This window comes from Sciurus carolinensis, chromosome 11, assembly GCF_902686445.1.
Source record: "Sciurus carolinensis chromosome 11, mSciCar1.2, whole genome shotgun sequence".
Lineage (NCBI taxonomy): Eukaryota > Metazoa > Chordata > Mammalia > Rodentia > Sciuridae > Sciurus > Sciurus carolinensis.
Window position 1 is genome coordinate 26,810,438 of NC_062223.1, and position 27,719 is coordinate 26,838,156.

General features: G+C 39.1%; 1 pseudogene; it reads right to left on the minus strand.

The window, feature by feature from the left end:
* Positions 1–16,802: 16,802 nt before the first annotated feature.
* LOC124958097 (olfactory receptor 4S2-like) lies at positions 16,803–17,771 on the minus strand (annotated as a pseudogene).
* Positions 17,772–27,719: the final 9,948 nt, after the last annotated feature.

Consider the following 27,719-nt stretch of genomic DNA (forward strand, 5'->3'; position numbering starts at 1 on the left):
CTTATGACTGAATAAAATTCCTTTGTGTATATATACCACATTTTCTTTATTCATTCATCCATCAAGGGATACCTAGGCTACTTCTATAGTTTGATATTGTGAATTGTGCTGATATAAAGGTATGTATGCAAGTATGGCTATAGGAAAATGACTTTAATTCTTCAGGATAAATACTGAGTGTTGTATACTCATTTTAAAAATCTTTATAATAGTTCAAAAGGATGTTGTTGATAAATGTATAGCATGGAAAATTTCCCAATCTGTGTGCTGCTCTTAAATTAAAATAAAATTATAGATTAAAAAGATGGATATTACTGGGATACAACTTGTTAATCTTTACATAAAGCATGCATATAGCACTGAATTATTATTATTTTGGGGGGGGACCAGGATTGAACTCTGGCACTCAACCACTAAGCCACATCCCCAGCCCTATTTTGTATGTTATTTAGAGACAGGGTCTCACTAAGTTTCTTAGCACCTCACTTTTGCTGAGGCTAACTGAACTCATGATTCTCCTCCCTCAGCCTCCAGAGTCATTGAGATTACAGGCATAAGCCTCCAAACCTGGCTTGAAATTTTTATTATGACATTCAAACTATTCAAATTAATATCTTCTCCATTCATGGATAGTCTGATCTTGGATTAAGAGCTGGAAAAAGTCTGAGTTTTCATGATTCTGTTTTGTTATGTTTTTGTAGATGAACAACTCGCATTTATTGTATTTGCCTATTTTTATGTGGTGCTGAGGATAGAACCCAGTGCTTCACAAGTGCTAGGCAAGCACTCTACCACTGAGCCACAGCCACAGCCCCAGTTTTCATGATTCTTGTTCACCTCCTGCTGAGGAATCAACAGAAATCCACCTGATTTCTCCAATAGGGACTGACTCAGAAAACTTCATGAACAAGTGTAACTTTATAAAGGGGCTGGTGAAAACTTGAATACTCTTGTATGTTTTAATACTGTGTCTGTGAATCAAAAATATGGCATCTACTACCTTTCCTGGGACATCAGACAATCATCGTCATAATAATTATTGTTAATAATAATAATTATTAAAAATAATGATTATAACAATATTATTAATAGTAATAATATTATGAACAATAAAAATAATCAATTATTTCATGTAAAGGCATAAAACCAAGAGTATTATATCAAATGCATGATATTTATTTATTATATAGTTTTGTAAGCTCAACTCCATTTTAGCTCTGTTTACTCAACAGTCTAATGTGGGGAAACATATTCAAAACACCTGTTGGTATTTATCAACTCATAGAACTTTTACATTCTAAGAACAAAAAGAATCATCAAGTTTTAGCTTCCCAAATCTGTTTCCAGACATTTCACTGATGGCACAAAAATTAACAGGGAAACTTGTTTAAAATGTATTCTTGTAGATCTTTAACCTGAGCCTAATTGATAAGAAACTCTTTTGAACAGTCCATTTGAGCATGAAAAACAAATGCTCTCAAGGTGACGCCATCCAGTGGAGTCAATTTGGCATGGGAGACAAATGAATAGCGAGGCTCTTGAGTTCAGAACAGTTTATTGTAGATTCAGGAAACCCGGGAACCGGAACCTCGAACCTGGAACCCTGGCGCTTGAGGAGAGCTGGCTTATATCCCCTCCAGGAGGTGAAGGGTAGGGCTGATGCCAATTATGTGAAGATCAGGGGAGGAGCCAGCTGCCCAATCATGGTAAAGATCAAAATGAGCAGGCACGATCAGGAGCACTCAAGAACACATGTGCATGCATTGTATGTGTGGACTTAATTGAATACGGCCAATGACAAATCACTTGAGTGTGCTTATGTTTATTAACTTCCTCACTGCCGATGTGACCAAAACAACTTCTGGCTGGCTTCCAGGCGCCATCTTGGTGTAGTCCACATGGAATAGCCTCCAACAATTTCCCCTTCCTTATATGAAATGAAAAGGAAGCTGGCAGGGATCCTGTCTGTCTTAGGTCCCAGGAATCAACATCCTGTCCTTTCCCATCATCAAACGATACCAAGGCAGAGTTGGCCCTTCTGTCTTAGGTTGGTGCCGGGGTACCGCGGACCCCAGCCCTATGGTGCAGCCAAGATGGCGCCTGGCAATGTGCCAAGGAAGTGCTGAGAGCAAAACCAGGTACCTCCAGCAGACTAATTCTCTGTGCAACAAGTGGCGTTATTTGAGGAAGTTAATGTGATTGGCCATGGGTCCTCGTGGACACTGCATGCTTGCTATATGCACACTATTATGCTCCATTACTGTCCATGCTTTCTCCTCGTGATCTATAAGCTGATTGGTTGTTGCATGTAATGTAAGGCCCTTGCTAGAGCGGCCGCGCGCGGCCAGCCAGAAGTAGCAGATAGCAGAAAATAAAGAACTTGCTCCGATCCGGTGTCGTGTCTCTCTGCGGGCGGGGAGCGCGATAAATGGTGCCGAAACAAGACCGGGAACGAGTAAAGACATAAGGGTAAGTTCACATAAGTTCTCAAATCAAGACAAAATTAGTCCGAGGGTACAAAAGGTGAGACGTCTCGACGATCGCGGAGCCGCGACAATTCATAACAAAAGGATCCCCGTGGGAGGGACGAGTGAAGTGGCCAAATACAGACTTATACAGTGGTACCAAACTGTGTATGTGTGTGCGTGCGTGAGCGTGTGTGTGCGCGTGCACGCGCTTGTCTTTTTGTTTGTGTGTTTAAAATAGCTCGTAGTGCTGTAAGATTTAATCATGGGAACAGAACTGTCTAAGATTAGAATGCAGTAGCCTCTTAGAGAACTATTAAAAAATCACGGAACACCATTGAAGGCAAAGACGGCTCTGAAGTTTCTTGATACTGTAGAGAAAGTCTCTCCGTGGTTTTTAGACGAAGGGTTACTAAATCTTCCTCGTGGGAGCAGCTAGGAGAGGATTTGCGCGATGCGGAGAGACGAGAGCCATTGCCAATGGGAACATTGGCCATATGGTCGCTTATTAAATCTTGTTTGATGCAGCAAAGTAAATCAAAAAACCCTTTTAGGGATTTAAAGGGGCCTTTAGAAGAAGGAAGTCAGATTTTAGAAGAAATTAAAGAGGAACGATCATGTTCTCAGAATTCAGAAAGAGAAAATTATACGGAAAGAGAGAGTTCCGAAGAGGAACTCACTGGGGAAGAACTTGAAGAAGCTATGGGAAAGTTAAGCGTGCAACCTGAGCGCCCCCTAGCGCCTAGACTGCTTAGTACACCTGTTGCCCCTAGTGCACCACCTATGGAGTTTAAGAAAAAGGAACACCACAGCAGACACCGAGGGTGGGCCTCCTTACAAAATGCTACATATCCAGTATTTGAGGATGCCCAAAATCAAAGTTTTCATCAGCTATTAGATTTTAAAATTGTTAAACAGCTGAAAGAAGCAGTGAGCACTTATGGGCCTCAATCGGCTTTTACAGTCTCACTGGTAGAGACCATGATGTCCTTAAATATGCTACCTTTGGATTGGACTAATCTAGCTAGAGCAACCTTGTCAGGGGGACAGTATCTTATGTGGAAAACAGCTTGGCAGGAAATTTCAATGGACACTGCAAGGCGCAATGCAACTTCAGGGAATCCGCAGGTAGACAGAGACATGTTGATGGGAACAGGGCCTTATGAGGGAGTCCAGGCACAGATTAATTATCATCCTGCAGTGTATGCTCAAATTGCTGTGGCTGCTATTAAAGCATGGAAAACCCTACAAGGGTCAGGAGATTTACAAGGACAGTTGTCAAAAGTTACCCAGGGAAGTAATGAGCCCTATGCAGACTTTGTTGATAGATTAATTCAAACAGCTTCTAGAATTTTTGGAGATGCTGATCAAGCAATGCCATTGATAAAACAGTTAGCCTATGAACAAGCCAATAAATGGTGCAAAGATGCCATCGGGCCATGGAGAAATAAAGACTTGTCTACTTATTTAAGAGTCTGCAAAGACATTAATGAGGCCTCTGGAAATAGTGCTGCATTTATTGCGGCACTCGACAGACAAACCTCTGTTCTTGCCACAGCATTAGCACAAAGAGGAGGGGGTAAAAAAGGGGGACCTCCTGGTTCCTGCTTCATATGTGGACAAATGGGACACTTGAGAGCATGTTGCCCTTCCAGGAATAATGGCCAAGGAAAGGGGCCCGGGTTATGTCCTTGGTGTAAAAAAGGAAATCATTGGCTTAGTGAATGTCATTCCGTTAGGGACAAAGAAGGGAATCCTTTACCAACTAACCCCAAGCTACAAAAAAACGGGGTGAGGGGCCCGCCCCGGGGCCCACAACAAATATACGGGGTGATTCAACAAGTGCCACGACAGTGGTATCCTCCAACCGAAAAGGGAATGAAGCTCAGGAAAGAAGAGCCACCTCAGGAAGTGCAGGATTGGACATCTGTGCCACCTCCAGACTCGTATTAACCCCTGATATGGGTGTACAAATGGTAGACACAGATTGGGAGGGAAATATTCCGGCAAATTCAGTAGGATTGCTTCTAGGCAGAAGTTCTTCTACCTTAAGAGGTCTTATAGTCCACCCAGGAGTAATTGATCCTGATTTTCAAGGACAAGTTAAGGCTATGGTTTCTTCACCCAAAGGAATCACAGTCATTTCTCCAGGAGATAGGATAGCACAAATGTTAATTTTACCTAGTCAGTATTCCTTGTGGCCTAGTAAGAAGACAATAAGGGGAACTAACGGATTTGGGTCTACAGGAGGACCCTGGGCTAATTTTACTATGGACCTCCAAGATAGGCCCATAATGCAGTTAATAGTGGGACATAAACCTTTTATAGGATTACTAGACACAGGAGCTGATAAAAGTATAATAAGTGAGGCAGTTTGGCCCAAAGGTTGGCCTGTAGTTACAGCTAATCAAAATTTACAAGGTTTGGGTGTGGCTCAATCACCTAACCAGAGTGCTGCTTCGCTGTCCTGGAGGGATAATGAGGGCCATTCAGGGATTTTTCAACCATATATCTGTAAAATACCTATTTCCTTATGGGGGAGAGATGTCTTAACTCAAATGAATGCTAAATTAACAACAAATATTAATTCTAAACCTGTGACACATATGATGAAAAAGATGCAATATACAGAAAGTCAAGGATTAGGTCGAGAACAACAGGGATCACTACAACCCTTGCCCTTACCTCCTCCAAAAAATGATTTCAGAGGGCTGGGTTTTATGTAGGGGCCATTGTTATTACACCAATTCCAATAGTTTGGAAAAATGATGAGCCACAATGGATTCAACAGTGGCCCCTTACTACAGTAAAGTTAGAAGCGGCTCATAAACTAGTACAAGAACAAGTACAGGCAGGACATTTACAACCTTCTACTTCTCCCTGGAATACTCCTATCTTTGTCATTAAGAAAAAGTCTGGAAAGTGGAGACTATTACATGATTTAAGGGCCATTAATGCACAGATGTTCCCTATGGGTCCTATACAACGAGGATTGCCTTTAGTTACAGCTTTACCTAAAAATTGGCCCACTGTCATTTTAGATTTAAAAGATTGTTTTTTCTCCATCCCATTACATAGAAGGGATTGTTGGCGGTTTGCTTTTACCTTACCTTCTCTCAATCATGCACAGCCTGACCAAAGATTTGAGTGGACCGTACTGCCTCAAGGCATGACTAATAGTCCCACGTTATGCCAAATATATGTAGATAAAGCCTTAAAACCTACAAGAGACAATTTTCCAGATTTGTTGATTTATCATTATATGGATGATATCCTTATCTGCCACAAAAACAGACAATTCTTGGAAAAGGCTTTACAATTTTTAATTTCCACTCTACAACAATATGGCTTAAACATCTCTCCAGAAAAGCTACAAATGGGAGAAACTCAAGAATATCTAGGCACTAAGCTTACAGCTACTATGGTAAAGCCTTTAAAATTAACCATTAGAACCGATAAGCTTAAAAATCTAAATGATTTTCAAAAACTCCTTGGAGATATAAATTGGATTAGGCCATATTTAAAGATTACCACAGGAGAGCTGAAACCTCTATTTAATATACTTCAAGGAGACCCTAATCTCCGTTCTCCAAGAGTCCTTACTTCGGAAGCACAAAAGGTTCTCATGTTGGTAGAACAGAGATTGCAATCAGATCATACAGAAAGATGTGATCCATCCCAACCTCTAATGTTGATTATTATCCCAGAACAACATAGCCCATATGGAATTCTATGGCAAGGAGGACCTTTACAGAGTATCAATCTCCCAGCATCGCCCACAAAACAGTTACAAACATTTCCTAAGGCAATAGCTCAGTTGATATATAAAGGGTTAGAGGCCTGTATTACCATATTTGGAAGTCACCCTAAGGTCATTATTATTCCCTATACTAAACTACAAATGCAGTGGTTGATTCAGCATGATGATGATTGGGCTGTTTTATATTGCTCAACTACAGCAACATTTGATAACCATTATCCTAAACATCCATGGATACAGTTTTGTAAAAATACTCCAATTATATTTCCAAAAATTACAAAGACGCAGCCTTTGCGTCATTGCCAAACAATATTTACTGATGGATCTAAAAATGGGGTGGGAGCAGTAATAGTTGGAGATAAAACTGAAACCATCATTCTCCCTTCCTCGTCTGCCCAAGTAGTGGAGCTTGCTGCAGTAGTCTTAGCTTTTAATATCATGATGGATCAACCTTTTAATCTGTTATCTGACAGTTACTATATAGTACAATCAATACCTTGTTTAGAAACTGTGCCTTATATTCCCGATGGATCCACAGTTGCTCCTTACTTTCGAACCTTGCGTGCCCTAATTTTAGACCGCAAATACCCCTTTTATGTAGGACATATTAGAGCTCATTCTGGCCTACCAGGACCACTTGCCAAAGCAAATGCTAAGGCTGATAAAGCCACAAAAACCATCTTTGCTTTTACACTATTAGAACAAGCTAAGATGTTTCATTCACAATTTCATGTTAATTCTACTACTTTTAGAAGAAAGTTTAATATTTCTAAAGATGTTGCTAGACAAATTGTTAAAACATGTCAACATTGTGCCACCCTATTGCCAGTACAGTCTGTTGGAGTAAATCCCAGAGGACTGTTACCTAATCATATTTGGCAAATGGATGTTACTCATTTTTCAGAATTTGGAAATCTCAAGTATATTCATGTTTCAGTAGACACCGCTTCAGGGGTAATCATGGCCTCAGCTCACACTGGTGAAAAGGTTAAAGATGTTATACAACATTGTTTACAAACATTTGCAGCCTGGGGCGTTCCAAAAATCATCAAAACTGATAATGGGCCAGCTTACACATCCAAAAGTTTTCTTCTATTCACCAAAAATTTTGGTATACAGCTCATCACAGGAATTCTTTATAATCCTCAAGGACAAGGAATAGTGGAACGCACTCATTTAACATTAAAAAATTGTTTAATAAGACAAAAAGGGGGAATAGGTGCTGACTTTAGAGCACCTAAAGACAAACTAAATTTAGTACTCTTTATTTTAAATTTTTTAAATGTGGACAAAAATGGAAGCACGGCTGCAGAGAGACATGCTAATCCCACAAGTACTCAAATGTGGGTAAAATGGAAAGATATTCTCACAGGTACATGGAAAGGTCCAGATCCAGTTCTTCGGTGGGTCCGAGGGTCTGTTTGTGTTTTCCCACAGGATCAGCAAACACCAATTTGGATACCTGAAAGGTTGACCAGACTGGTGCATCAAAGTAACGATGAAGAACATCGTGCTGATAAGCGCCCTGCTAATGATGATGTTGACACTGGTGAAGACACGAGAATTATGGGTGATAGTTAACGCCTGGCCATATCCTTTACCGTTAACTAATACTTCCTCTTTACTTCCTCCGTTGTTCACCACCAAGGCGGCTACAGGATTACCCACTACGTCTTTTGATCCAGATACTCATCTATATAATTTTTCCACTTTCTCCCTCCCTGGAACCTTGTGCTTTGATATACCTGAGGATAATGCTATTAGTAGTAATGACTTTAACCCTTGTATTGTTCTCCAAAAGCAGGTGCAGGGTTTCTTTACATCCAGGGATTCTCCTGATGCTCTACCCCAAGGCTATAGTACGCTTGGTCTTCAATTTGTTAATGGTACACACATAACCATATCAAAGGAATATTGGGAAGGGGCAGCCACCTTGATTACAGGACTTATACCTCACAAATTACCACTTCCCACTAATGGATTTAAAACTCCCAGACTTTTTCCTCCATGTAATCCAAAATTTTCCACACTTCCTACCTGGACAGGTTGTCAAAATGCTGAGCAAGCAGCCCCAGTTCAACATGGATTTTTCTTCACACCAAATTTTACTTCTCAGCGTACCACTGATGACTTTGATGATTATGACGGCAAATTTGGTGAAAGGCGCACTAATCCTTTTGATAACTGGTTGCTATTTACCTTGACTTCAGGATATACTAACTTACAACCTTTTTTTGCTCTTAAAGGAGGATCTTTCAGACAATGTGAATGGAATTCTATGAAGTGGACTAGAGTTAACAGGAGTGGAGCCAAGACTACTACTAATTGTACTCAAAATCTTTCATTCTTGTCCACCCCAGTCTGTGTGTTCCCTCCTTTTATGTTTTTACTAACTAATACTAATAGCACAAACCTTAATTGCTCTCAATCTAGATGCTACCTTTCTCAATGTTGGAATGCTGCCAATTTCTCCCGAGCGGTCATCATGCGAATCCCTACTTTTCTGCCTATGCCAGTTTCTGTTACAGATGATGAATTGCCAGTATTGCTTTCCAGAAATAAGAGGGATTTTGGAATCACCGTAGCAGTCATTATCACCGTAGTTGCATCAGCAACAGCAGCCGCTGCAGCAGCTGTAGCCTTGACGACATCAGTATAGTCAGCAACTAAGCTTAATGATGTGGTCCAGCAGACAGCTACTGCTCTGTCTACTCAACAAACAGTGGATCAACACCTAAAAGCAGGACTACTTTTGGTGAACCAGCGTGTGGACTTACTTCAAGAACAGATGGACCTTTTACAGGAACTGTTAAACGTGGGGTGTATTTATCATCTGCTGGGACTGTGCGTTACACCTGTAGCTTATCATAATCTTAGTTATGCAGCAAATTTGTCTAAAATCATATCTACTCAGCTACGTGCCAATTGGTCTTATAAATTTGATAATCTTACTGCCATTGTTAGATCACAAATTGTTAGCCTTAATTCTACTAGAGTTAATATAGCCCCTATATCTGAAGTGCAAAGTTGGTTATCCTCTTCTTTCAGTTTTGTAAAGCAATGGGCAGGAATGGGAGCATTGTGTATGTTAATGATTATTGCAATTATCTTCCTCACACGCTTTATCATGCGTATACGCCAAGTTCATGCCAGAGATCGCATCATTTTCCATCAAGCCATGATGGCCTTAGAGGCTGGCAGCTCTCCTCAAGTCTGGCTGAGCATGCTGGACCGGTAGTCAATGACGGGTACGGAAGGAGGTAACCTCGTACCGACCTAAGACAGGAGCTGTAGCATGCTCTGCAGTTATCCGATGACGGGTAAGGACGATGGTTAACCACTCCGCCTAAGACAGGCACGGTCCCGAGCCAGCTAGGTTGGTACAGTGTTTTCCCATGGTTACCCATCTTTGACTACCGATCCAGCATACTAATCTATATACTGGGAGATTATCCTGCTCCAAGGGCGGTCATGGCTTGTTTCATGATCACATTTTAAGTCCATTGACTGGCTTTGAGGTGTTTGTAGATGTAGAATAGAATTAACACAAGCATACCCAAGCTTATTAGTGTGGGACTTAAGAGTCCCCCAAATTTGATGCGAAATTGTGTTAGTTTATCTAATGCTTCCGTGATAAGTCCTCCTGGTTTGACTTTCACCTTAGTGGTGTTCATGGTGAGGATCTGCTGTCGAAGCCTTATTACCAGCTCGTCGAATCCATCCATCCATTGTTGTGCAATCTATGAAAATAACTGTCTAGAAAAGTTCTCATTAGAAGTCACAAAAAGGAAAGGGAGAGCTAGGCACACAGGAATACATGAAAAAACAATTGTTTCACTCTCTCTACATATTTCAGTATTAACTCCATCAACCTTTTGATCAGTGTACTTTCCTTTATTTATAGACCCTCCTTTTAAAAAAGCCAGGGGCCTTATATCCGCACATGCCTTAGGTCTGCATAAGGACCAGATGGATAAGGGGTGGAAATTGCCTTTATATTCCAAATTTTCTATAAAATTGTTTATACTTTAAGATATGATATATATCTGATTAGGTAAATACCAAGGTCCAAAAGCCAGATTACTGGAGACCCTTTTATCACGTCCTAGGTGCTGACAAACCCCCCATAACGGAGGCCAAGTAATAGGCTTTTTGAAGTCCTGGCAATGGCCATACCAATGGATATGAAAATCAGTCTTATTATTAATAGCTTTGGGCATGTAACAGTAGGTAATCCTACTGTGGAATCAGTGGTAAGAATAGGAGGATATAAATGGAAAGAGTTAGTAAGGGGCAAAAGGCAAGGCCACACCTTTATTATCCCCCATAGGTAACGCAGGGATCCTCCATTAACATGGTGAGGGATCATCAATGACAGCAGTTGGAGGAACTTCCACATCTTCTTGTTGTTCTTGGTTTTCTATTGAGGAAGCCTTGACTAATCTTTCAGGCACCCAAATTGCCGATTGTGCATCTTGCGGGAAAACACAAACAGACCCTTGGGTCCAGATTAATACCGGATCTGGGCCTTTCCATTGTCCTGATAGAATGTCCTTCCAGAGCAATTGAGGTAGATGTTTTTTATTAGGCTCTGAATGACGGTCAGCAGCTGACCAGCCCTCAGAATCGAGATTTAAAAAATTTAAAATGAACAAGACAACAGATAATTTGTCTTTTGGGGATCTGTATGATGCCCCTATTACCCCTTTTTGTTTATAAAGCATGTTTTTAAGTGCTAAATGGGCACGCTCAACAATGTTCTGTCCAGTAGGATTATTGGGAATTCCTGTGATATGTTGAATAGGAAAGGTGGAACAAAATTGTTTAAAGGTCTGGGACTTATATACAGGACCATTATATGTTTTAATTTGTTTGGGGACTCCGAGGATAGAGAAAGAATGTAAACAGTGTGTTATCACATCTTCGGTTTTTTCTCCAGAGTGAGCAGAGGCCATAATAAATCCAGAAAAGTTATCTATTGACACATGGATGAATTGTAGTTTTCCAGATTCTGAATGATGAGTTACATCCTTTTGCCAAATATGATTGGGCTGAAGCCCTTTTGGATTTACTCCTAATGAGGGGTTAGGAATAAATGTAACACATTTAGCACAAGACTTGACTATGTCCTGAGCTGTTGCCTTAGTAATTTTATAGCGTGTACGTAGAGTAGAAGCATTTACGTGAAATTTGGAATGAAACATTTTTGCATTTTCAAGTGCATCAAAGATATGTGGGTCTCTGGTGGCCAGGTCTGTTAAATCATTGTGTAAACTTAGAGGACCTGGAAGGCCAGTATGAGCCCGAACATGCCCAATGAAAAAAGGATTTTTTTCTGTCCTAAATAAGTTTTTGTAAGGATTGTAAATATTTGGTAATAGTGGAGGTAAGGGAGATCAGACCAGTTAATTCTAAATTTTGAATAGAATTAACAACATATTTGCTATCAGAGAACAAGTTAAAAGACTCATGGTGGGTTTTGAATACTTCTATTACTACTAATAGTTCTGTTTGTTGTACAGATAGAGTATTAAATAGCAATGTTTCTGTAATATTATTTATAGTAATAGCACCCGTACCATTTTTTGATCCATCAGTAAATATAAGGGTAGCTCCTATAATAGGTACTTTTCAGGTGACTTTGGGGAAAATTATATAGGATGTTGACTCCAAAATTGGAGAAAAGGATCAGATGGCAAATGATTGTCAAACACAGCAGAAGTACTAGTAAAGAACAAAGCCCATGAATTTGAATTATTAATAAGATATTGTATCTGGTCAGTAGTATAAGGAGTAGTTATTGTTGAGGGATGTGACCCAAAGGTGGAAAGGGATACTTTTAACACCCTAAGGATTAATTCTGCCACAACTTCAGTAAACAAATATAAGTCCTTGCTAGGGGCATAATTCATGTGAACCCATAGAATAGGACACTTTTGCCAAAACACTCCTGTGGGTAACTTATTTGTGACCAAGACAATGAATGATAAAGGCTTAGCTAGGTCAATACAATCAAGATGAGCCTTTTCCATAGCTGTTTCAACAAGTTTGGGAGCTGTTCGAGTCTTAGGGGTAATCACCCGCTTAGAGAGGGGATCAGAATCACCTTTAAGAGTGTCAAACAGGGGGCCCAAACTTGAGGTGGGTAAGTGAAGATAAGGTCTAATCCAGTTAATGTCACCTAATAGCTTTTGAAAGTCATTCAAAGTCTTCAGTTGTTCTACTCAAATACTAATTTTTGTGGGTTTAACCATAGTTGCATTTATGACAGATCCCAGGAAGTTTTTTGTGTCTGTCATTTGTACCTTATCAATGGCAATACGTAAGCCCCACCTTTTTAGTGACTTTATTAAGGAACTATAACAATTTTCCAAGACAGTTTTTTCTTTATGAGCTAACAAAACATCATCCATATAATGATAGATTAAAAGTTGAGGGTTTGCTAGGTGTATGGGTTCTATAGTTTTGTTTACATATATTTGACACATAGTGGGGCTATTGGCCATGCCTTGTGGGAGAACTATCCATTCATATCTTTTATTAGGAGAACTGTTATTAAGTGAGGGCACGGTAAATGTGAACCTTTTGGTGTCTGAGGGATGTAATGGAATGGGAAAGAAGCAATCTTTTATGCCAATTACAATGGAGGACCAATTAACTGGGATGGTTGATAAAGTAGGTAATCCTAATTGAATAGGTCCCATGGGCTCCATTATAGAATTTACTGCTCTTAGGTCATACAATAGCCTCCATTTTCCTGATTTCTTTTTTATTATGAATATTGGTGTGTTGAAAGGAGAGGTGGATGGTTTGATGTGTCCGGCCTCTAGTTGTTCATTAACCAATTATTGGGCCGCTTCTAATTTGTCTTTTGAGAGTGGCCACTGAGGGACCCAGACAGGTTTATCAGATTTCCATGTTATTTTTATTGCTTCAGTGGCCCCTAATGAAAATCCAATCCCTTTTTATCTTGTTTTGGAGTAACTAAAATGGGTGAAATAGGTCCTTGACTATTTTTCCCAAGACCTTTTCCCCATATGTGTCCTTGGGCTAACATCACTTGATTAGCTTTTGGATTAATGTATGGGATCTCAGATGTGAGATGTAAATCCATCTGTTCCATGATATCTCTTCCCCACAAGTTTACTGGGAGATGTTCAAGGATGTAAGGTTGGACGGTACCACTTTTACCTTCTTCATCCTTCCATTTTAATATGGCTACACTTTTGTTAGGATTGGAAGCTATATCCAATCCCCTTAAAGTCTGATCTGCCTGTTGAAGTGGCCAGGCTTTGGGCCATTCTGTAATTTTGATAATACTTTTGTCAACCCCAGTATCTAATAAGCCCTCAAAACATTTGCCTTCTATCACTACCTTTGTCATAGTTCTACCTTTTAAATCCAATGTTAACATGACCATATTTTGGCCAGTAGAACCTAATCCTTTATTTCCCCTAATAATATCCTTTGATGGATATTCATCATGGCAGCTGGGTAAGACCAACAATTGTGCTATGCGATCACCCTGAGCTATTATTGCTACACCTCTTGGTGAAGAAGCAAGGATTTTTATTTCTCCTGTAAAATCAGGGTCTATAAATCCAGGGACAATATTTAATCCTTTTAAAGCAGAAGAACTCCTCCCCAGAACTAGTAGGTAATGGGCCAACAACCAAAGTATTGGTTGTACTCCCATCTCTGGAGTTAATACTGCTCTGGCAGAGGCACAGAGGTCCAATCCTGTGCTTCCTCTTGTTTGTCTAGTGGGGAGTCAAGGGGTAATGGGTCCAAGGTATGGACTGGATAACCCCATATATTTGTGGGCCCCGAGACTGGGGGCCATGATTCCCATTTTTGGAGGTAAAGGGTTACCATCTTTGTCTCTAGTTGATTTACAGTCACTTGCCCAGTGTTTCCCATTTTTACATCGGGGACATAATTTTGGCACAGGACTCTGGGGGCAGTCCTTTTTTATGTATTCATATTGTTTACACTGATAACACTGTTGGCCTGGGTGGGAGTTGGCATTGCCTCTAAGACCCTGTGCAAGCACTGCAGTCATCACCTGACCTTGAATAAAAGCCTCATTAATATCCCTACAAGCCTTTAAGTAGGCTCCAAGGTCTTTGTTTTTCCAGGGTCTTATTGCTTCTTTACACCACTTATTTGCTTGCTCATATGCAAGCTGTTTGATTAAAGGCAAAGCCTGGTCTACATCTCCAAATATGCATCCTGCTGTTTGAATCAATCTGTCTACAAAATCAGCATAGGGTTCATTGTTGCCTTGAATAACCTTAGATAACTGTCTTTGAAGATCACCAGAACCTGACAGCATTTTTCAAGCTCTGGTGGCAGCAGCACTAATTTGTTGATATACACCGGGGTGGAAATTAATCTGATTACCTTACCCTTCATATGGTCCTTGGCCTGTCAGCATGTCTAGATCCCATTGAGGATTGCCCACAACTGCATTATGTCAGGCAATACCAGAACATAACTCCTGGTTAGCCACCTTTCACAGAAGATATTGTCCCCCAGATAAACATGCTTTTGCTAAATTACCCCAATCAGTCAGAGTAAGATTTTACTTGCAAGATTCTCTAATAAAGAAATGGTAAATGCAACTTGTACTCCATAGGATATAACTGCCTCTTTTAATTGTTTTACTAATTTTATATCTAATATTTGATGATATCTCTGATTGTTTTGATCTTCAAACACCGGGAATATTGGGAACACTGATCAAGATTCTACATCAGCCCACTGTCTGGAGGCCTCCCCTGTGCAGTTTTAGTCTTTAACAGAGTTCCATTTTCTTTTAATAATGCCTTAAGCAGACCCTCCAGGCGGAGCTGAGAAACTTCTGATACCATGATTAAAAATCTGAATAGCTACTCTAACTGCTATTAAAATAACAAACAGTAACCAAGCAAATAAAAGCAAAAGAACTAACACTTTAAACACATTCATTTACTATAGGACATCCTTTGCTGTCTCTTGGGACAACCTTCTGTTACGTTCCCTCACTAGGGGAGCCTTTCGTTAAACCTTAAGGCTGCCATCTCCTCAAATAGGAAAACCTTCTTGTTAATTATGCTAGTGAAACTGTCTTTTACTTACCTTATCCTTGTGGTGCTCATAGCTGTATAAAATGTTACGGGTCCCCGTATGAATGCATAGTTCCCCGTATGGGCCACCATTTGACGACATCCAGCAGAGTCAATTTGGCATGGGAGACAAATGAATAGCGAGGCTCTTGAATTCAGAATGGTTTATTGTAGATTCAGGAAACCTGGGAACTGGAACCTTGAACCTGGAACCCCAGCTCTCGAGGATAGCCGGCTTATATCCACTCCAGGAGGTGAAGGGTAGGGCTGATGCCAATTATGTGAAGATCAGGCAAGGAGCCAGCTTCCCTATCATGGTAATTGTCAAAATGAGCAGGCATGATCAGGAGCAATCGAGAACACATGTGCATAAATTGTATGTGTGGACTTAATTGAATACGGTCAATGACAAATCACCTGAGTGTGCTTATGTTAATTAATCTCCTCACTGCTGATGTGACCAAAACAACTTCTGGCTGGCTGCCAGGCACCATCTTGGTGTAGTTCACATGGCATAGCCCCCAACACTCAAGGTATATCATGATGAGTTTGCAAAGCATTGACCTAGTTCTTCCAAATTAAAAAAAAAAGAAAAAGAAAAAAAGAAAAAGAAATGGAGGCATATAGAGACCCAGTAAATGAAGTCTAAAGTGGAAAAATCAACATGAAATTGTATTATTCAAGTACAATGCCTAAATATGTTTTTAAATTCAGACATCTTGTGGAATTTTTTAAATCTTTTTTACCTTTAGTTCTATAGCTACATCAATACTATATGTTATTTTAAGTCCTATTGTTCTTTCCATGAATAATGTTCATACTCCACACCCAATCAATGCCTGAAACTCAAGAATAGTTAGTAGCATGGATAATAGATTTCAGGAAAAGACAATGAAACAGTGATAGAGGTAATTGGTGCTGTGTACAGTTATTAAAGAAAAATAAATTTCAGGCCGTGGCTCATGGTAAGGGCAGAAGACTTGTGTCACTGGAACAAATATCAATTCAAACAAAAAAGAAATAATTGTCCATGATGAGAATATTACTGAAATGTTGCAACTGAAAAGGGGACTATTTATTTTAGGTTAATCAGTGCAATCTTCTTATGGTTTGGATACAATGAGCAACAGAGTATGAAAAAGATTCTTGCCAATACCAAGTGATGAATATGAATCATTTGTCTTTTCAGCTTGGATCTTAGTTCTTTGACATTCTGCAAACACCTCCCCTCTCAGTCCAGGTGTATTAGGTTATGTTTTCCCTGTCTTTCGAATACTTTGTATAGGAGAACATTAGCTTTGATATGTTGCTTTTTTCCGTATTCTACAATCCATGCAATATATACATATGAGAGTTTAATATGCACCAGTTCTTCCCTCAAATTCTGTGAATTTGTTGTGATTGTCTTTACTGCACAGAGGAGTTAACCACAGTGGAGAAAATTTAAGGTCATTCAAAAGATCATTACGCTTAAATTATTACTCCCCACTCTTTGCCACTGGTCCAAAAAACCTTTTTGCCCCAGAGTTTCTTTATAGCAATTTTTACTTCTGCATTTCTCAGTGTGTAAATTAGAGGATTCGACATTGAAGTGATAATGGTGTAAAATACAGCCACCATCTTATCCTCTGAGAAGGTAGTATCAGGCCTCATGTACATAAAAGTACAGAGACCGAAAAATATGATGACCACCGCAATGTGGGAGCCACAGGTGGACAGAGCTTTGCATCTTCCTTCCGCCGACTGCTTTCTCAGAGACACCAGAATGACACTGTAGGAGATGAGCAAGATCACAAAGCTTCCCAGAGTAATGGTACCACTGTTGGCTGTCACAACAACACCAACAACATAGGTGTCTGTGCAGGCAAGCTTCAGCACAGGGTGGACATCACAGAAGTAGTGATAAATCTCATTGGGTCCAAAGGTTAATTGGACTACCAGAGCCACTTGGATAACAGAGTGTATGAACCCACCTACCCAGGTCCCCAGCAACATTTTATTGCAACTCTCCCAGTCCATGATGGTCATATAGTGCAGGGATTTTCAGATGGCCACATAACGATCATAGGCCATTACAGGAAGGATGAAGATCTCAGTGCAACCAAATAAATGGACCCCAAAGAGTTGCAGCATGCACCCTGCATAAGAGATAGTTTTGTTCTTTGCTAACAGGTCAGCAATCATCTTGGTTGTTGTCACCGAAGAGTAAGAAATGTCTACAAAAGACAAGAAGTTGAGAAAGAAATACATGGGAGACTTGAACAGGTTGCCCATGCAAACTATCAGCATGATGAGAAGGTTTCCCAGAAGAATCACTGTGTAGAAGAAGGAGAACACCACAAAACAGACTTCCTCCACTTCTGGGTTCTGAGAAAGGCCCCAGAATATGAACTCAGATACATTGTTTATTTTTTCCATGGGATGAGTCCATACGCCCATCTTCCCAAGAGACAAATTACCTGAAGGACACAAGAAAAGGACTATCATCATTTATTTCTAACTCAAAACAAATGAATAATTTTAGTAGTTGATAATAGAAAAATTGATAGTTAGTCTTGATTGGCAAACATGCTTAAAATTAAATTGCATCTTTTCCAATTATAAAACTTCTATATAATATTCATTTTTTTCACTTCAGATAAAGAAACAGTGTCCAGAGAGATAACATAAATCCCCTCAGTCTCACTAGTAATCAGGTGTCTTTCTCTTTTGCTATGTATTAAGGTTTCTCTCCAAATGAATTTTTTATTTTTTTACTTATGATTGATACATATTATTTATACAGAATTATGAGATTCATTTTGGCATACTTATATTTACATAAAAATGTAGTTTGATCAAAATAGTTTTTATTTTGCATAAGGCATTCTAATTTTGAAAGAACACCTGTTTGGGGAAATAGTAATATTTGTATATGAGAAAATGTTTTTTGATCTTACAACATGTACAATTAGAAAAATGAGGAGTTATATATCATTTATATTTAATTTATCAAAATGCATAAATGCATTCTACTCTCATGTGTAACTAATTAGAACAACTAAAAAAATCAATAAAAAAATTTAAAAGAAAGTGTATAGGTCTTGAGTCCATAACCAGACCTCTTGAATTTTAAGCAAATGTTCGCATAAATTTCATCAAGTAAACTAGAATGTTCCTCCTTCTCTGCAGATGATCTAACTGACTTCAATAATTAGTTAAGTTGCAGAGTAAAGCATGTTCTGTTCCCTCTCAGTTTGAGCCTGCCACTGTTCCTCTCCTCATTAGAGAGGCCAGTGTTAATTGAATGCAATGATGCCAGAACAAAGTCTATCTTTCAAAATGCTTAAAAATACATTTTTCTTCATTTTTGATGCATAAGTAAAAATGCATGTCCCCACTTTCCTTGCTGAGTATTTCCATGCCTGTTCACAATATCTACTCATGGGTCCTCAAGGACATGGGACTACAGACTTCCACAGGTTCTCCTTCTGAGCCTGGATCTTGACTAAATGACTGCATAGTTCCTTATTTGATTCCAAGATACAGATGTGGTGTGAGGTCATAGAAAGAGAACCAAAATTATGAAAATTAGACTGAAGTGATGCTGTTGTAACATGGGTACATTGTTTAACTTCCCAGAGCTTCCAACATCTCATTTGTGAAGAGTTTTGCTCTATTACTTATCATATTATCATATTTCTACTATGAAATTAAGTCACTTCTGTAAGCATGGATTAATCAAAACACCATTTTTCTCTTAACTGGATCTATGTAAAAGGGAGGGGAAAAAGGCAGCATTCAGTCCTTTAATGTCCACAGTTTTGCATGTCCTTCTGGTATTTCCAGTTTTATGGTAGTTGCATTAGATCTCCCAGTGTGGAAGAATACAGTATTTCAGGAAGATATTACCATTGAATGCTAATTAAAATTAATTTAAGATGAGGAGGAAGTTTAAGTTAAAGAGATGAACATTCAGTGGTGGAATTCCAGGCACACTAGTAGAGATTACTGGTAGGTTTTAGTGGAAATGTGTGTGGAATAATTGTAAAGGACTCTTCCTCAAATCAAGCCAAGGATGTAAATGTTTCCTCTAGTTGCAGACTGTGCTGTTGAGAATCCACTGAGTTTAGTGCTTACTAATACTGATCTCTGTGTTGCACCGGGCCCACCCATTCCTCTGTTGTGCTTGACACTTCCACCTTTGGGGAAATTGCAGGTCATTGTTCCACCAAGACTGTGTATTGAATTTGGTAGTCATTACCTTTGGAAGTCATGCCTTCTATTGGGCATTACAAAATGATGACAGTAATGACCGCATTTGTAATAGCAAGAATGTAATTCAGATTTGGGATCAAGCACATTCCCTACTTTTATATGTTCATACACCTCTAGTTTTTTCACTGATCTTAAAAGCAACCTGTTCTCCAGTGAGTTTCCCTCAATAAATGCAGATCACAGCATAGCAGTCTTGGCAAATATCACTTACATTGCTCGGTTCTCTAGAACAAACCAGGCACATGCACACAAGTTGAGGAACTATTCCTTTACTATCCAAAACACAAGTTTCTATAGGAAACCTTATCTCTCCTTAAACCAAACCCCAACCCAAAGATGCCTTCCTACCTTTGCTGAGCATTTGAACCTGACACCACAATATCCTTTGAAATGATTGGCATTTTCCTATCGTGGCATTTATGACACAGTTATGTATACAAAACCCTTTATCTTATCATCATCTTAAAAACTTTATTCTCCATTTATTTTAGAAAGCAGTGTGTTGTATTGCAATTTTATTACAAATGTACAAAATCTAAGAATTTAAATGAATTTCCCTTTCCAACAAATATTCTATGTTCATTAAAAAAAAAGAAAGAAAATCTCACCAGTACTTTCCAGCTCTTGAATTTATTTCATTTTTCTCTCTCCTCCTTAGAAAATGTGAGTGCAGAAGATCAAATTAAAGAGTGATACCTGAGAAATTGCTTTGTAAATGGTTAGCACCAGAAAATCCCAGACACCTTAATTTCAAAAGCTGGTAGAACTCAGTTTTTGTTGTTCCTGGTTATCTCACCTGCTTAAATCTGCAGTTTCACAGTACTTTTGACAATAAATGCTTTTTTATTTTCTACTTCTTATAGAGTCTGCTTAAAGAAAATAAGCCAAGGGGGCGATCCAAGGTGGCGGACTAGAGGGTGACTGCATCTCCAGTCGCTCCAGAACCCAGGAGTTAAGAAGGGGAGACATTGAGAGACTCGGACTAAAATAGAGCCACGGGTGAGTCTGCCCACTGGGTAAAGCTCGGCCCGGGTGGTAGGCCCTGAGAGAGGTGGCTTATCAGAGCAGGGCAGGGCAGCTAGAGTCTTCCACAGGCAGCCATGTGCACTCCAGCAGTGGGCCCCTCCCACACAGCCAGCTTCTCCAGGTTCTCGGAGCAGGCCCCCTACTGAGAGCCTTTCTGATCAGAACCAGCTCCAAGTCCCAGAGCCAGTGAGGCATGCTCTGGCCACAAGCGGCTTCAGGGATCAGGACAGGGCAGCCAGAGACTTCCACAAGCAGCACGGCCCCCTGCAGTGGGAGGCGCCTTTTAAGGCTTGCTTCTCGGAGCAGACCACCCAGTGAGAGCCTTTCTACATAGAGCCAGCCACAAGTCCCTGAGCCAACGGAGAGCGTCAATCCACAAACAGCCTCTGGGATCAGGGCAGGGCAGTCAGAGACTTCTCCAGGTGGCTCTGCCCACTCCAGCCACAGGCTCTTTCCATGGGGCAATCCAAGATGGCGGCCTACAAGGTGACTGCATCTCCAGTCGCTCCAGAACCCAGGACTCAAGAAGGGGAGGCATTGAGAGACTTGGACAAAAATAGAGTCACAGGGTGAGTCTCCCCCACTGGGCGAAACTTGGCCTGGGCGGCAGGCACAGATAGGGGTGGCTTATCAGAGCAGGGCAGGGCAGCTAGAGTCTTCCCCAGGTAGCCTTCTACACTCCGGCATTGGGCTCCTCCCACATAGTCAGCTGCGCAGTGCAGGCCCCCAGTGAAAGCCTTTCCACACAGAGCCAGCTCCAAGCCCTGGAACCAGGAGGGGGCTAGGGGCAGCTTTCTTTGGAAGCACTGCATTATCAAGCTCCTCCAAGAATTCAGGCTACTGAAGGCTGGGAGGTGATACACTGTAAATCTACCGGGACACTATAAACCAAAATAGAGGAAATCTGCAATATCTCAGGGTCCCACTGATATCTGACCAATATGAGAAAACAAGGGAAGAAAATGTCCCAAACAAACCTAGATACTACATCAATAAAACCCAACGACGGCACAGCAGAAGAAGTGTCAGAAAGGGAGTTCAGAATGTACATAATTAAAACAATCAGGGAAGCAAATGAGGAGATGAAAGAACAAATGCAGGCATTGGAGGAGGAGATGAAAGCAAATGCAGGTATTAAATGATCGCACCAATCAACAGTTAAAAGACCAAATATGGGAAGCAAGAGATCATTTCAATAAAGAGTTAGAGATACTGAAAAAAAAAGAAAACTGAAATCCTTGAAATGAAGGAAACTATAAACCAAGTTAAAAACTCCATAGAAAGCATAACCAATAGGATAGAACACCTGGAAGACAGAACCTCAGACATTGAAGACAAATTATTTAATCTTGAAAACAAAGTTGGCGAAACAGAGAAGATGGTAAGAAATCATGAAAAGAATGTACAAGAATTATGGGATATCATGAAAAGGCCAAATTTAAGAATTATTGGGATTGAGGAAGGCTTAGAGAAACAAACCAAAGGAATGAACAATCTATTCAATGAAATAATATCAGAAAATTTTCCAAATCTGAAGAATGAAATGGAAAGGTAAGAACAAGAGGCTTATAGGACTCCATATATACAAAATTACAACAGAGCCACACCAAGGCACATTATTATGAAAACACCTAACATACAAAATTAAGACAGAATTTTAAAGGGCATGAGAGAAAAGAATCAAATTACATTCAGAGGGAAACCAATAAGAATATCAGCAGATTTTTTAATCCAGACTCTAAAAGCTAGAAGGGCCTGGAACAACATTTACCAAGCCTGAAAGAAAACGGATGCCAACCAAGAATCTTATACCCAGCAAAACTTACCTTCAAATTTGATGATGAAATAAGATCCTTCCATGATAAACAAAAGCTAAAGGAATTTACAAAAAGAAAGCCAGCATTACAGAACATTCTCAGCAAAATATTCCATGAGGAAGAGATGAAAAACAACAATGCAAATCAGCAACAGGAGGCGCTAGCCTAAAGGAATAGCCAAATAAAGGAGAAACCAAATCATGTCAAAAAACAAATATGAGTCAAATGACTGGGAATACAAATCATTTCACAATAATAATCCTGAAAGTAAATGGCCTGAACTCATCAATCAAAAGACACAGACTGGCAGATTGGATTAAAGAGAAAAATCCAACAATATGCTGCCTGCAAGAGACTCATCTCATAGAAAGAGACACCCATAGACTAAAGGTGAAAGGATGGGTACAAACATACCATGCACACGGACACAGCAAAAAAGCTGGAGTATCCATCCTCATTTCAGATAATGTGGACTTCAAGCCAAAACTAGTAAGAAGGGATAAAGAAGGACATTACATGCTGCTTAAGGGAAGCATAAATCAGCAAGACATAACAATCATAAATATCTATGCCCCGAACATTGGCTAATCCACGTACGTCAAACAAATCCTTCTCAATTCCAGAAATCAAATAGACCACAACACAATAATACTAGGTGATTTTAACACACCTCTCTCACCACTGGATAGATCTTCCAAACAAAAATTGGATAAAGAAACCATAGATCTCAATAACACAATCAACAATTTAGACTTAACTGACATATATAGAACATACCATCCAAGAAAGAACGAATATAACTTGTCTCAGCAGCACATGGATCCTTCTCTAAAGTAGACCATATTTTATGCCACAAAGCTACTGTTAGCAAATATAAGAAGATAGAGATACTACCTTGTACTCTATCAGATCATAATGGATTCAAATTAGAAAAAAATGACAGAATGAAAAACAGAAACTTCTCCAATACCTGGAGATTAAATAATACACTATTATATGATGAATGGATAACAGAAGACATCAGGAGGGAAATAAAAGAATTCTTAGAAGTAAACAAGAACAAAGACACATCATATCAAAATCTCTGGGACTGTATAAAAGCAGTACTTAGAGGAAGATTTATTTCATGGGGCGCATTCAACAAAAGAAGTAGAAATCAACAAATAAATGGCTTAACACTACAGCTCAAAGCCCTAGAAAAAGAAGAGCAGACCAATACCAAAAGTAGTAGAAGAAAGGAAATAGTTAAAATCAGAGCCGAAATCAATGAAATCGAAACAAAAGAAACAATTGGAAAAATTAACAAAATAAATAGTTGGTTCTTTGAAAAAAATAAACAAAATTAATAAACCCTTAGTCACACTAACAAAGAGAAAGAGGGAGAAAACTCAGATTAGTAAAATTCGGAATGAACAAGGAAATATCACAACAGACACGAGTGAAATACAAAACATAATTAGAAGCTATTTTGAAAATCTATATTCCAAACATACAAAAACCTCGAAGACATCAACAAGTTTCTAGAGACATATGAATTACCTAAACTGAATGAGGAGGACATACACAACTTAAATAAATCAATTTCAAGCAATGAAATAGAAGAGGTCATCAAAAGCCTACCAACAAAGAAAAGTCCGGGACCAGATGGCTTCTCAGCCGAGTTCTACAAAACCTTTAAAGAAGAGCTCATTCCATACTCCTCAAAGTATTCCATGAAATAGAAGAGGAGGGAACCCTCCCAAACTCGTTCTATGAAGCCAATATTACCCTGATACCTAAACCAGACAGAGACAAATCTAGGAAAGAAAATTTCAGACCAATATCCTTAATGAACATCGACCCAAAAATTCTCAACAAAATTTTAGCAAATCGCATACAAATATATATTAAAAAGATAGTGCACCACGATCAAGTGGGTTTTACCCCAGGGATGCAAGCTTGGTTCAACATTCGGAAATCAATAAATGTCATTCACCATATCAACAGACTTAAAGTCAAGAATCACATGATTATTTCAATAGATGCAGAAAAAGCATTCGATAAAATACAGCATCCCTTCATACTCAAAACACTAGAAAAAATTGGGGTAGTGGGAACATTCCTTAACATTATAAAGGCCATCTACACTAAGCCCATGGCCAATATCATTCTAAATGGTGAAAAACTGAAAGCGTTCCCCCTAAAAACTGGAACAAGGCAGGGATGTCCTCTTTCACCACTTCTATTCAACATCGTCCTTGAGACTCTAGCCAGAGCAATTAGACAAACCAAAGAAATTAAAGGGATATGAATTGGAAAAGAAGAACTCAAACTATCCCTGTTCACTGACGACATGATTATATATTTAGAGAAACCTGGAAATTCCACCAGAAAACTTTTAGAACTCATAAGTGAATTCAGTAAAGTAGCAGGATACAAGATCAATGCTCATAAATCCAATGCATTTTTATACATAAGTGATGAATCTTCAGAAAGAGAAATTAGGAAAACTACCCCATTCACAATAGCATCGAAAAAAATAAAATACTTGGGAATCAATCTCACAAAAGAGGCGAAAGACCTCTACAATGAGAACTACAGAACACTAAAGAAAGAAATTAAAGAAAACCTTAGAAGATGGAAAGATCTCTCATGTTCCTGGATAGGCAGAATTAATATTGTCAAAATGGCCATACTACCTAAAGTGCTATACAGATTCAATGCAATTCCAATTAAAATCCCAATGATGTACCTTGCAGAAATAGAGCAAGCAATTATGAAATTCATCTGGAAGAACAAAAAACCTAGAATAGCTAAAGCGAAGCAGGGGGTATTGCAATACCAGATCTTCAACTCTACTACAAAGCAATAGTAACAAAAATGGCACGGTATTGGTACCAAAATAGACAGGTAGATCAATGGTACAGAATAGAGGACATGGACACAAACCCAAATAAATACAATTTTCTCATACTAGACAAAGGGGCCAAAAATATGCAATGGAGAAAAGATAGCCTCTTCAACAAATGGTGCTGGGAAAACTGGAAAACCATAAGCAATAGAATGAAATTAAACCCCTATCTCTCACCCTACACAAAACTCAACTCAAAATGGATCAAGGACCTCAAATCAGACCAGAGAACCTGCATCTTATAGAAGAAAAAGTAGGTCCAAATCTTCAACTTGTTGGCTCAGGATCAGATTTCCTTAACAGGACTCCCATAGCACAAGAAATAAAAGCAAGAATAAACAACTGGGATAGATTCAAACTAAAAAGCTTTCTCTCAGCAAAGGAAACTATCAGAAATGTGAAGAGAGAGCCTACAGAGTGGGAGAATATCTTTGCCAACCATACCTCAGATAGAGCGCTAATTTCCAGAATCTATAAAGCACTCAAAAAACTCTACACCAAGAATACAAATAATCCAATCAACAAATGGGCTAAGGAAATGAACAGACACTTCACAGAAGAAGATGTACAAGCAATCAACAGATATATGAAAAAAATGTTCAACATCTCTAGTAATAAGGGAAATGCAAATCAAAACTACACTAAGATTTCATCTCACCCCAATTAGAATGGCGATTATCAAGAACACAAGCAACAATAGGTGTTGGAGCTAATGTGGAGAAAAAGGAACACTCATACATTGCTGGTGGGGTTGCAAATTAGTGCAGCCACTCTGGAAAGCAGTATGGAGATTCCTCAGAAAGCTTGGAATGGAACCACCATTTGACCCAGCTATCCCACTCCTTGGCCTACACCCAAAGGACTTAAAATCAGCATACTACAGAGATACAGCCACATCAATGTTCATTGCTGCTCAATTCACCATCGCCAGGTTGTGGAACCAACCTAGATGCCCTTCAGTTGATGAATGGATAAAGAAACTGTGGCATATATATACAATGGAATATTACTCCGCAATGAAGAATGATAAAATTATGGCATTTGCAGGCAAATGGATGAAATTGGAGAATATCATGCTAAGTGAGATAAGCCAATCTCAAAAAACTATAGGACAAATGATCTCGCTGATAAGCAGATGACGACATATAATGGGGGATGGGAGGGTTTAGCATTAGGGTTAGGGTTACGTTTAGGGTTAGGGATAAGGAGTGTGGTAAGAATGAAGGAAAGTAGAACTGTATAGAGGGAAAAGATGGGTGGGAGGAGTGGAGGGGAAGGGAAAAAAATAATGAATCAAACATCATTGCCCTATGTAAATGTACAATTACACAAATGGTATGCCTTGACTCCATGTACAAATAGAGAAACAACATGTATCCCATTTGTATACAATAATAATAAAAAAAAAAGAAAAGAAGCCAAAATGATAATGACCTTGGGGAAAGCTTTTCTCTAAAGTCGTCCTCCATAGAAAATACCAAATTACAGACCTAACATTGAGCTTTAATTTCCAGGTTTCTTCAACCAAAATTAAATAAATAAATAAAAACTTAAATTTGCAAGTCAGTCAATTATCTGATCATAATGCTACCTCAAGCCAATTAAGCAAACAAATAATTTTTTTGATTGTATACCTTCTTCATTGAGTCTATGTGGTTCAATACATGTACTAAATAGTACACACTTAATATACCATATTAAAATATATATGTTATTAATGGAACTTTAATTGTTCTACTCTTTTGAAATCCCTATTTGAATATAAAAGGGTTTATTCAATTATGTTCTTGGATTTCTTTGTTTTTCTCCTTAATTAAGTCCATGCTGATTTCTGCAGTAAACATGAGGTTCATTTCTGGCCTGTAGTTGAGATAAATAGTGGTTTTGACTGTAATTCATTTACTCCTTTTAGTACCTTATACATCATAGTTGGGTTTATTTTGACAAAGAGGTAAATGCATATAGTTTTTTTCCATTTCGGTTCCAAGTGTTATCCCCTCCCCTTCCCTCCTGTCTTCTTCTCCCTTCCCCTAATCTATTGGTCTTCATTTTACTTATTTATTTTTAGGGGTGCATGATAGTAATATGTAAAATTGGAATGCATTCTGATATATTCACATATGTATATAGCATAATCCAGTCACCTTTATTACCCAGTTTTGCTTTGTTTTTATTTTGTTTTGTTTTGGTATCAGGAATTGAACCCAGATACAAAACCGCACACCCTAGCTCTTTGGATTTTTTTTTCTGACAGTGTCTCCATAAATTGCTTACTCTGAACTTTCAAACCTCCTGCCTCAGTCTCTGCCTTTATTTTTGTCTTCAAATCATTTGGTTGATTATTGACCAATCACTCTCTTGCTTTTTCCTTTCCTACTCCTATTATTTCCTTTCCTT